This window comes from Poecilia mexicana, unplaced genomic scaffold (assembly GCF_051168715.1).
Source record: "Poecilia mexicana isolate PSO_F unplaced genomic scaffold, ASM5116871v1 scaffold_1, whole genome shotgun sequence".
NCBI classification, from domain to species: Eukaryota; Metazoa; Chordata; class Actinopteri; order Cyprinodontiformes; family Poeciliidae; genus Poecilia; species Poecilia mexicana.
In genome coordinates, this window is record NW_028263370.1 from 25109386 (window position 1) to 25121603 (window position 12218).

At 35.6% G+C, this 12218-nt stretch overlaps 3 long non-coding RNA genes across 4 annotated transcripts; 1 reads left to right on the plus strand and 2 right to left on the minus strand.

Moving 5' to 3' along the window:
• Window positions 1-148: 148 nt before the first annotated feature.
• LOC148161252 (uncharacterized) lies at window positions 149-2156 on the minus strand. 2 transcript variants are annotated; one of them, XR_015763738.1, is made up of 3 exons: window positions 2090-2156; window positions 1610-1783; window positions 149-1070 (listed from the first exon to the last, which is right to left on the minus strand). It is a non-coding gene; the product is annotated as an uncharacterized LOC148161252 (long non-coding RNA). The 2 variants fall into 2 exon arrangements; XR_015763737.1 differs by having other exon boundaries at window positions 1610-2150.
• Window positions 2157-2597: 441 nt separating this feature from the next.
• Window positions 2598-6258, plus strand: LOC148161253 (uncharacterized). Its single transcript, XR_015763735.1, has 3 exons — window positions 2598-3760; window positions 3907-4030; window positions 4862-6258. It is a non-coding gene; the product is annotated as an uncharacterized LOC148161253 (long non-coding RNA).
• A 1611-nt stretch (window positions 6259-7869) lies between these two features.
• Window positions 7870-9406, minus strand: LOC148161254 (uncharacterized). The gene is made up of 2 exons (XR_015763740.1): window positions 8237-9406; window positions 7870-8090 (listed from the first exon to the last, which is right to left on the minus strand). It is a non-coding gene; the product is annotated as an uncharacterized LOC148161254 (long non-coding RNA).
• Window positions 9407-12218: the final 2812 nt, after the last annotated feature.

The window sequence follows — 12218 nt, forward strand, 5'->3', positions numbered from 1 at the left end:
CATTATTGAACCTTTTCCTGGTTCAATAATCCGGCAGATCAGAGATTAACAAACATCTTCAGTTGGATTTATCCAGGAGAAATACTTGGACTAGACCCATGGAGAGGCAGATTTTCAGTACATTTACAGAAATAAGTTGAAAGGCAACTTTGAGCAAATTGAATTATTTTATTTTAAAGCTTATATGTATAAACAGGCTAATAACATTTTATGTAATCCAAAAGTAGGATCTTATATTCTAGTAAAGGATGTTTTTTTAGGCCCCAGAGGTTTGTGGCCCCAAGCCTTTTACAAACTGAGGATTGAAAATGTTCTCCGATTTAAATGGGGCCCCTCACTCTGCCGGGACAGATCCTATGCCAACAGATTGGGCTGGAGTTCCGGATTTCCAAGCAAAGCGAGCAGTGGACCAAACGGCCCGCCTCAACTAAACTGTAGATAATAGACAAAGATGTCTGCCAATCAGAACTCTAGCTCCGTGTTCTTGACCAATGAATGTAAGACGGTTTGTAGAAAAGAAGCGCATGCGTTCGGTAAATCAATGCGATATGAAAGAAGGTGGAGTTTGTCTCACCCGGTAAAGAAACACGTTTACTTGAGAAAGGAATTAAAAACAGATATTAAGTTGATATTAAGTCTTACCTCAAATGAAGTGAAACACACTGGACTACTTATAACTACCATCATAACTGTAGAACAAACCCTTTGTACATTGGAATAAAACAAAAGATAACTTGTTCTAAGATAACAGAGGGTTTAACGTCTGGTCGGTATGTTGTTACTCTGAAATGCTGATTGAAAAACTAACTTAAGAAAATAGGTTCTTTCAACAGTAACATTTTTTGCCTCAGCCATCTCCTTCGTTATATCCTTCCTGTAATGCTCTGAAAACAGGAGATCTTCTTCTTGTCTTCATTTCCTGGCAGCAGCTCTTTGAAGGTGTCCAGAAATGCTCAGAAATTACAGCTTTGCAATAGTTAATCATGGAGAAAGCCTTTTCATGAATTCAAACTTGGTGAATCTCTTCTGGACATTCTCATAGTTGGTGATGACTCAATTCATTGTGGTCACTTAAAAAAAGAACAAAAACAAAAAACAATGTCATCATATTCCAGCATTTATTTAAATACCATTTCAAAAATGTCCCTTGCTGCACACTGTCAGAATGGTAGACTGGCAGACAAATGGCTAGTTAACATGACTGGTTGTTATAAAGTGCAATACAATTATTTCTTAATACAAGTGGAATGATAACTGGAGCTGAACAAAATTATTCTGATCAAATATTTGTCTGGCAGAAGTTCAGACAGACTGTCACTGTTATTTAGAAAGCATCATTTAATGTATAGTTTTAGGCACATGAATGCATCTTTTTACTTAATGAGCATTCAAAATTATTTCTAACCAGATACTCTAACTTAGGGTTGTTTGCAAGAAGCTTATTAATAAATAAATAAATAAATAAATAGATTTAACATCAGTTTTAGTTGTCTAAAACATAACTTATTAACTCAGCTGGTGAATGTTGATTCCTGCTCCCCATTCCCCTCTTACCTGGCTGTCCCACCCCACTTCACATAGTGAAAATATTAACACAAAAACGACTTACCTAATTTTCTTGGGGAATATTTCATCTGCTTCTTTCTCTTTGGTCAAATAAGAACTTCTTTCTCTGGTGGCTGGTCCTTATTATCATCCTCCACACTCGTAGCATGTCTTCATTAGCCAACTTTGTCCTCCCACCATGTGTCCTTAGGCTAGCCTGGGTCTTCATGTGGCTAAACTTGCCAAAGCAAAGAACACAAACTCTGTGTCACATCAGCCAAGTCGCTAAATAATGCATATGAAGGATAACTTTGACTAATATATTAGCTTTTAATTTGCTAGATTAAAATTGGAGGGAAAAACAATTTGCCTGTCTTTAAAATATGTTTAATATTAAGGGCTGACGTTACGGTAATGGAGTTTAATAACTTTAGCTAACATTAACTAAGGTAGGATTGGCTTGAATTGCTCATAGCTAACATTAAAGAGAAATAGATGTTATTTTCTAAAAAAAAAAAAAAAGTAAAGTTAATAAGACACATACCTCATATGTATTAGGTATCAAACTTCAGCTTCTTTTTAAACAGGAGGTCTGGCCGTTATAACTTATGGAAAGCCATTTGCGCCAAAATTGAATAAATAAATAAATGGGTTAAATAAATAAAAAATGAGTAAAATAAATCAAAAAATGAAGTAAATGAGTGAAATAAATAAAAAATTTGTTAAATAAATAGTTTAGCTTTTTCATTAAACCAATTTTTAATTTATTTATTTTTCATATTATCAATTTCCCAATTTCTCTTTTTCATTTATCTATTTGTCATTTATCCCTTTATCCATTTACCCATTTTTCATTAATCTATTTTTCATTTGTCCATTTTTCATTTATCCCTTTATCTATTTACCCATTTTTCATTAATCTATTTTTTAATTTAACCGTTTTTCCATTTCCTATTTCCATTAACCCGATTTGCTATTTCCCACTTTCATTAATCAATTTCTCATATATCCCTTTTCTTACTTACCCATTTTCTTTTATCTATTTTTCATTTACCCATTTTTCATTAATCTCTTTATCTATTTACCCATTTTTCATTAATCTATCTTTTAATTTAACCATTTTTCCATTTCCTTTTTCCATTAACCCGATTTTCCTATTTCCCACTTTCATTAATCAATTTCTCATATATCCCTTTTTTTATTTACCCATTTTCTTTTATCTATTTTTCATTTACCCATTTTTCATTAATCTCTTTATCTATTTACCCATTTTTCATTAATCTATCTTTTAATTTAACCATTTTTCCATTTCCTTTTTCCATTAACCCGATTTTCCTATTTCCCACTTTCATTAATCAATTTCTCATATATCCCTTTTTTTATTTACCCATTTTCTTTTATCTATTTTTCATTTACCCATTTTTCATTAATCTCTTTATCTATTTACCCATTTTTCATTAATCTATCTTTTAATTTAACCATTTTTCCATTTCCTTTTTCCATTAACCCGATTTTCTATTTCCCACTTTCATTAATCAATTTCTCATATATCCCTTCTTTATGTACCCATTTTTCTTTAACCTATTTTTCATTTAACTTTTGTTTGAAAAACTTTTAATTTTCCCATTTTCCAATTTCCCTTATTCATTTAGTATTTCCTTATTTTCTTATTTATCACATTCTATTTTCCCCGCTAAACTTAGGGGGAAAAAATAAATGCAAATGAGGAGTGGCACGTCATCAGGCTACAACTTCCCCAATTGGTTGGTTAGCGTCACACCTACTTTGCTTTCAAGAAAGATGGCGACCTACTAACGGGTTATCAATAAGCATAAGCTCATCAACTTTATTAGAAAATAGTGTTATTACTCCTGACTTTATTTTTGGTGTTGCCGCTCAGACAGAACGTGTTTCAGCTGGCGGCTCTGATGGACTCAGAGCTTCACCGTCGGGGGTTTTTATAGTTTGGACGAAGCGGCCGCTGAAGTTGGCTTACGATTGAAGGTTCAGGACGCCTTCGTAGCTACCAGCTGCGATTCAACTATAAGGAGCAGACTTGACTGTACATCGTAAGTGAACTGCAATATCCAGTGGCAGCTCTACGGAGCATCGAGCTGAAAGAATGACGGTGCCAAGCCTTGGAGATCTGCATCGGAGGCCATCTTTCAGACATGCACCGCTGCTGTCCGTCCAGGATCCTCCGGTTGCCCAGACGGTAAGCTAACGCTGATGTTTTCCAACTATAGTCATATTTGTAACCAAACTTGAGGCCAACAGGTGTACTTTTGACCGCCACCAGGTCAAAAGTACAGCTTGTTTTTGCAGCACATTCATTAATGTTTCTATCGTGTATGTTTTCAGATGTTAAGCTGTCACAGCAGACCATCCTGCAGGCCTCTGGTCTCTGTTTCCAGTGGGCTCACAGCTTCAGGGTGACCAGAGACCTTCACCTTTCTGGAGCAGGAACACCCGGCCAAATGCACTGGTGACACATTTAATTTAAAAAATGTGGGGGTAAATTAACGCTGATATTTGTAAACAGACTACCTGAATACAGTGACCTTAGTGAGGGTACAGAATGCAGAATGGATAAAAGCTGAACTCCTGCTAAAATCTGTCCCTATTGGTTACATCCCTGAAATGTGCCAAGTGTGGCCCACATGCATACATGTCGTATTCATATAAAGTAATTATGACTATTCATTTCAGTAGTTCTTTGTGGATGTATAACTTGGCCACCTTAGTTTCCCTGTTTTTGTTCAACATATGTGCCTCAACATTTGGTTACTGTTCCATAATTTGTACTCCAAACATGTTTTTACTCATGTTTATCTCTTACTTACATGTTTAAGTAAAAAGTAGCTGAATAAGAAATTACACATGAGTAAAGAAGCATTTGGTAAAAAGTATACAAGTACTGAGTAACTGATCAAGTTATCAATTATTTCATATCTTAAAAAATTACACAATTAGAGGGCTCAAAATATAAAGTTCAGCGGAATTTTTAGTTTTTTAAAGACAAAATAAAAAATTTGTTTAAATAAGAATAGTGATGCTTCATAATAAAATGACCTGAGTAAAAGTAAAAAGTTCAGCATAGTAACGGTACTCCTAAAACTTCATTTGAGTTTCAAAAAGTTACTCAACTATATTTGAGTAAATGTAATTAGTGAGTCCTAAACTCTTTCCTTCTGAGGGAACAGGAGAAGGAATTGTTAAGGAAATAAATTAATCTTATTTTTATATTAAACGTTGTTTTAATTAACAAACGAATCATAAATAACACCCAGAACATATTCTGTTATGTTTATTCAAGGATCAAGAAAAATGACTGGAGATTCTGGCTGAGAGAGGGACAACGGCAAACAGGGAGGAGAACCGTCTGCACTGTGAGCAGCACCAGAACTCCTGATGGATCTCCTTCAGGAAGAACCAGAGAGATGGCCGACCTCCGCAGAGAAGAGTTCACCCAAACATCAGAGGAAAAATGAATTTTTTTTTCACTTTCAAGGACTCTAAAAAGCTTGCTGATTAAATTTTCAGTTAATATTCAGCAAACATTCAAAGTTTAGTGTTTAGATAATACTTATGCAGTATCACATGTTTAGACTAAATTATCACATGACTAGAGCTGATTAAATCTTGGTTGCACCTCGGCGAGAAAAAGAGTGCCACAAACCTCCCAAAGAAGAGGATAGCAATGTATGTTTAAATAAACATACAACAAAGATTTTTGGTGCACATCATCTTTAAAGTGTCTAGTTATGATATTCACCTTTGCATTTATAAAAATTTGTTAGGTGTGTGAGCAGGATGTGTAAACATGTTGACGGTCATAATAGTGACAGGTGGGAGAATACGTTTGACCAATAGGTCCACTTATTTAAATACATACCATATTCTTCCAATTCCTAACTTCTTCCTTTTTAAGATTAATTTTGAGTTTGGTTCTTGATTTGTTGGACTTTGTTATAGCCAGACAAAGCATACAACAATGTAGTTGTGAGAAAAATGGAACCCTTACTGATTTTGATAGTGATGGCTTAAACATGGAAGGAAGATGGGCCATTTTCCATGCCTGATTTTGAATGCATATGATCAGTTCATGGGAAAAGAGGATAATCTGACCCTTCATCAGGCATGTGGTACTCTGTTACCACCTGCAAAAGTTTATGACGAAGGGACAGCTGTCTCTTTGATGTACCCTTTAAAGAGGATCCAAATGAGGTTCCAACACAAGATGAGAAACTGCTGAACCACTAGAAAAACAACAATATTTTCCTAATGGAAACAAAGATGAAGAATTATATAGAGACTGATGTCAACTAGATCAATGAGCACATGAGGTGTAGACCTTTATGACCAAACCCCCTCAAGGTTCAATGTCATGGTCAGGTCCAAGAAGTGATGGTGGTTGTTGAGATGCTTTACCAAGGCCGAGAAAGAGTCACACGCTGTTAGACAAAGGGCCCATAGTAAAGAGTTACATTTTTGATTCTGTTAGACACTAAGGTCCATTTCTCACGAGAAACAGAAACTTATCAGGCCACAGAGACATGGTGTGATTTCAGGCAGTGTCTTCAGTCCATATAATCAGCTGCCCTCCTCCTTCTCCTCAGACGCTGCACAGACTTTTTTAGAAACTCTTCTCGGATGTAATGGTAAAGCGTCTCCTTTCAGCGCTGAAAGTTAATAAAATAAGTAAAGTCTGAATGCTTTTCTTGGCTGATTTTATGCTCCATGTGTCAATACAAATTATGATTCATCGATTGAGATTCTCGTTCTCAACATGGTTCATACCAAAAGCACACCTGAAACGGTGCCGGTAGCCTAGGAGGTTGGAGTTTATCTTGTACCTGGTGGGTTGCCTGCTGGAACCCCCACTTTGTTTGTGTCAGTAGTTGTGACCTTGATCAAGAGGACAATTCAGCCACCATGCCAGCCGGTGGTATTCAGAGGACCCTGGTGGAGGAGCCGGTGTATGACTGCCTTACTTCTGTCAAACTGTGGCAGGCAAGCTGTAGCTACAATATAGTAGCTTACTGCTGTCGGTGTGTGAATGTGTGTGTGAATGGGTGAATGACTAAATGTGGTGAAAACATTTTCAGGTCATTTGGACTTGATAAAGAACTACACAAGTACAGGCCATTTACCTTTCAGATATTATTTTACAAATGTGTCGTAGGAGGAACAACTGATTTGCTCATCATGGCTTATTATCTTATGCAAAGGTTTGGTATAAGGCCAGCAGGTCATGGAAATAGATCTCAAATGGACACTTCTCTTCAAGTTATGACGAGATGTAACCAAGACACTTTCTGGTCAGTCAATGCAAGAGTCGTTTCCAGAGATGTTGTTCCAGTTGTTGCTTTTGCACCACCCATGCCTTGGAGAAATTCAAGGTTTTATTGCACACTGAGTGCTTCAAGAAAGAACATGGAAAGTAAGAAAGAGATGAAATAACCTAAAATTGAAGAAAACCAAAGTCACCAAATGGTGAGAAGGAGCCATACTACTCTCCTTTGATTCCAGGCCTTGGGGTCCGGTATCCTGCAACTTTCAGGTGTGTTCCTGGTCCAACACACCTGAATTAAATGGATCACCCTTTCAGTATGCAGTCCAGTTCTCCAGAGTCCTGCTTATCACCTGATTCAGGTGTGCTGAAGCAGAGGCGGATGGAAAAGATGCATGACACAGGCCCTAAATCCTGGAGACGGAGACCCCTGGACTAAGTCTATTGAGTTTTACTTTATGACAGTGTGACAAATGTTCATAATTTTCAGAAATATAAATGAAAGCCTCTACTGTAGATGTTATCTTTATGATCTATGTTACTGTGATGACACTACAGCTGACTGAAGTTCAATATAATTATGCATAAACACTCAAGCACTCAAATTTACCTTGGTTTAGAATATATTGATAGTCAAATTTGTACTTTACAGAGCAAATGTTGCACTAAAGTAATGCTGTGGCAAGATATATTCTACTAAAGAAACAATGTTCACATATTATGATCATGTCTATTTGGAAAAAGCACTTTTAGCTCATCTTAGTATTAGAACACCATATTATCCCACCGGTCACAATTGTGACCGAACATAAAACACACTTTTTTACATACTTTTCCACAATTTTTAAAATTATTTCCCTGATTAGTTCAAAGGGCTATCAATGACATCGGATTTTCATATTTACATGTTTGGGAAAAATTTGGAATGAATGGGTTAAAGCCACAAACAAACTATCCATCTTATTGTCTCTGGGATGTGAAAACATGAGATTTGATTAAATTAGAACTACACAGATGAGAAGGAACACAGATTTCATAATATATATATTTTTATTATTAAAAACAGTAGATGGTTCTTGCATATCAATGCTATAAGAACAGCCACATTTTTTGAATTAAATGTGTCACCAGTGCATTTGGCCGGGTGTTCCTGCTCCAGAAAGGTGAAGGTCTCTGGTCACCCTGAAGCTGTGAGCCCACTGGAAACAGAGACCAGAGGTCTGCAGGATGGTCTGCTGTGGCAGCTTAACATCTGAAAACATACACGATGGAAACATTAATGAATGTGCTGCAAAAACAAGCTGTACTTTTGACCTGGTGGCGATCAAAAGTACACCTGTTGGCCTCAAGTTTGGTTACAAATATGACTGTAGTTGGAAAACATCAGCGTTAGCTTACCGTCTGGGCAACCGGAGGATCCTGGACGGACAGCAGCGGTGCATGTCTGAAAGATGGCCTCCGATGCAGATCTCCAAGGCTTGGCACCGTCATTCTTTCAGCTCGATGCTCCGTAGAGCTGCCACTGGATATTGCAGTTCACTTACGATGTACAGTCAAGTCTGCTCCTTATAGTTGAATCGCAGCTGGTAGCTACGAAGGCGTCCTGAACCTTCAATCGTAAGCCAACTTCAGCGGCCGCTTCGTCCAAACTATAAAAAACCCCGACGGTGAAGCTCTGAGTCCATCAGAGCCGCCAGCTGAAACACGTTCTGTCTGAGCGGCCACACCAAAAATAAAGTCAGGAGGAATAACACTATTTTCTAATGAAGTTGATGAGCTTATGTTTATTGATAACCCGTTAGTAGGTCGCCATCTTTCTTGAAAGCAAAGTAGGTGTGACGCTAACCAACCAATTGGGGAAGTTGTAGCCTGATGACGTGCCACTCCTCATTTGCATTTATTTTTTCCCCCTAAGTTTAGCGGGGAAAATAGAATGTGATAAATAAGAAAATAAGGAAATACTAAATGAATAAGGGAAATTGGAAAATGGGAAAATTAAAAGTTTTTCAAACAAAAGTTAAATGAAAAATAGGTTAAAGAAAAATGGGTACATAAAGAAGGGATATATGAGAAATTGATTAATGAAAGTGGGAAATAGAAAATCGGGTTAATGGAAAAAGGAAATGGAAAAATGGTTAAATTAAAAGATAGATTAATGAAAAATGGGTAAATAGATAAAGAGATTAATGAAAAATGGGTAAATGAAAAATAGATAAAAGAAAATGGGTAAATAAAAAAAGGGATATATGAGAAATTGATTAATGAAAGTGGGAAATAGGAAAATCGGGTTAATGGAAAAAGGAAATGGAAAAATGGTTAAATTAAAAGATAGATTAATGAAAAATGGGTAAATAGATAAAGAGATTAATGAAAAATGGGTAAATGAAAAATAGATAAAAGAAAATGGGTAAATAAAAAAAGGGATATATGAGAAATTGATTAATGAAAGTGGGAAATAGGAAAATCGGGTTAATGGAAAAAGGAAATGGAAAAATGGTTAAATTAAAAGATAGATTAATGAAAAATGGGTAAATAGATAAAGAGATTAATGAAAAATGGGTAAATGAAAAATAGATAAAAGAAAATGGGTAAGTAAGAAAAGGGATATATGAGAAATTGATTAATGAAAGTGGGAAATAGCAAATCGGGTTAATGGAAATAGGAAATGGAAAAACGGTTAAATTAAAAAATAGATTAATGAAAAATGGGTAAATAGATAAAGGGATAAATGAAAAATGGACAAATGAAAAATAGATTAATGAAAAATGGGTAAATGGATAAAGGAATAAATGACAAATAGATAAATGAAAAAGAGAAATTGGGAAATTGATAATATGAAAAATAAATAAATTAAAAATTGGTTTAATGAAAAAGCTAAACTATTTATTTAACAAATTTTTTATTTATTTCACTCATTTACTTCATTTTTTGATTTATTTTACTCATTTTTTATTTATTTAACCCATTTATTTATTTATTCAATTTTGGCGCAAATGGCTTTCCATAATAACTTGTGTTAGGTTTGCCCCACAATATGGAAGATTTCTTCTTCACCAACAAACTGCACGCCTGTTCGTGCACTGCTGCCTCTCACTGGTGGAGATGGTGTATTGCACTACTTAATTGTGTTTAGAAATGGGGTCCATACCAACCGACCCCACACACGTAAAACTTTATCATTTGCCACAGTTCTCTACGTTTGCCTCAGTCCTCGCACGGACAAGGGTTAAAACATCCTTAAATAATGTTTCAAATGCTAAGTTCATAAGTGCTTTGTAGACATCTTGCTGTAAAACTTTAGGATCAATTCAATCAAGAAAATTATCATGGCAGAGCTATATAATATTACTACATAAAGCAAATTTTTAAAGTAATACTTTTATTAAAACAAATTATGTCAGATCATGATTTCTTGGTTGTCACAACGAAGACATTTTTGGCGAAGTTAATGACAAGTTGTCATAATGAAGACATTGTGAATAATGTCATCTTTGTATTAAAAGTGTCATAATTTACCGAACGACACTTTATGACAACAGTCATAAATAGTCATGAAGACTTATTGATGTTCAGGTGTTATGTCATGTTTATGTGGGTGTCATGACGGTCTTATTCAATACCCGTCAAATAAAGTGTTACCCAGGAAATAAACTAAAGTGGACATAGCAATAAACCAGGAGAGGATAATAATAATGAAAGGAAACTAAATGGAAATGAATGAAGAACAAAATGCAAGAATAAACTAAGAAACTAAAGTAAATACAGAGGAATAAACTGGTATGGCAAGACCTTTAGAGCAATAATTAATACAGAGACTGTATGGCAAGAATAAACAGACACTATTTCCAGATAAAAGGTTAAATAATATAGTTGAAGTGCCATGGGTTTGTTGAGACCACATCTAGTACTGAGAATAAATATATCTTACAGACCATAACAGTAAAGAATTTATCACTTATTCATGTTTTTACTTAGATTTGATACATTTATTTCTTCACTATTATTTTTCATGTCAATGTTAATGTCATGAGGCTGATGACTCCATGACACTTTCAGTTTGACTCATTAGGATTTGATGAAGAACCAGATTTGTTCTTTGTAATTTCTGTCCAGTAAAACTATTAATCTATAATCAATAGACAGGTCTATATGAAGATATAATCCATGTTTCTGTCTCATATTTCTATGGCATTAAAAGGAACTTTAGTTTTCCACTGAAAGCTCTGGTTTGCACACTAAATGCCATGTGGGTGAAGTTTTATGGCTGATACTCTGATGTCCCATTCTCCTGAAGGCAGCACAGAGCTGCACCACCAGAAGAGAAGAAGATCTATGATTAATGTAGTTACAGTTCTATCCATGTTTTAATGCTGCAGAGCTCAGTCGGTTTGCAAATAGATCAAAGTTTAAACTGGCATGTTGTTCATCTTTTATCATTTTCTGGAATATTTAACAACTAGAAAATGGAAAAGAACAAGAATATTTTTCCACTCTGACTGGCTGCTGTTGGCCTACAGATTTTAAGTTGAACATTTATTGCATTTTTCTTAGACGTCTGTGAAAATAATTTCTATTCTCATGGCTTTTTGTTCTCTGGGAAATTATTTTTGATGATAAATACAGAAACAAGCATAAAAATCAAAACATCTACAATAGTGACAGTAATATTAATGATAAATAATAGTCAGTGCAAAGTAGCCTGCAGATTCTTTGGTGGGGGGTGGGGGGGGGGGGGGCTGGATAAGGGCTGGGGGGCGCTGGCCCAAACGGTTCAGAAACTAATTTGGTTGGTAATGCTGCATGTTCTAAGTTACTTGCATAAACATCGACTGAAAGGACTTTTATTTAATGTTGAGGGATTTTTGCCTGTAAGGCTAAAACCTTTAGCACACAGACATTTGATATTTTGTTTTGAGTTGAAATGAACTGAAGTCTTATTTAAGTTTGAGTGTTTAGCTAATCGTATTGTTAGAAGAAATTGTTTGCATTATTCACAGACACTTTTTATTAAACTGTGGCCATAGCAACGGCATAGTTCATTTCTATCACCACTATAAGTTTCAGGCTCAGGATTTTTTTTAAGCCCTGGCGCTCAGTGACAGGTTAGGATGAGAGGTGTTGGATTGAAGTTGATTTTATTCTCTTTGATTTGATATTTGCATCTGTTTTCTGCTACTGCTGAACACCGTGTGAGCCCCTCATCCTAACCCTTCACCCAACCCTTAAATGAGCAAACAGTCCCTGGTGGACATTCTGTGTCCTCTGATAGGTGTAACTACTGGTGGTTTAGCAAAACAAAGAAGATAAAAATATCTCCTCTGCGATTTGTAAACCAAAACACAAAATCCTAACCTGGGCAAACTTTAAGAGCATGTTGTGA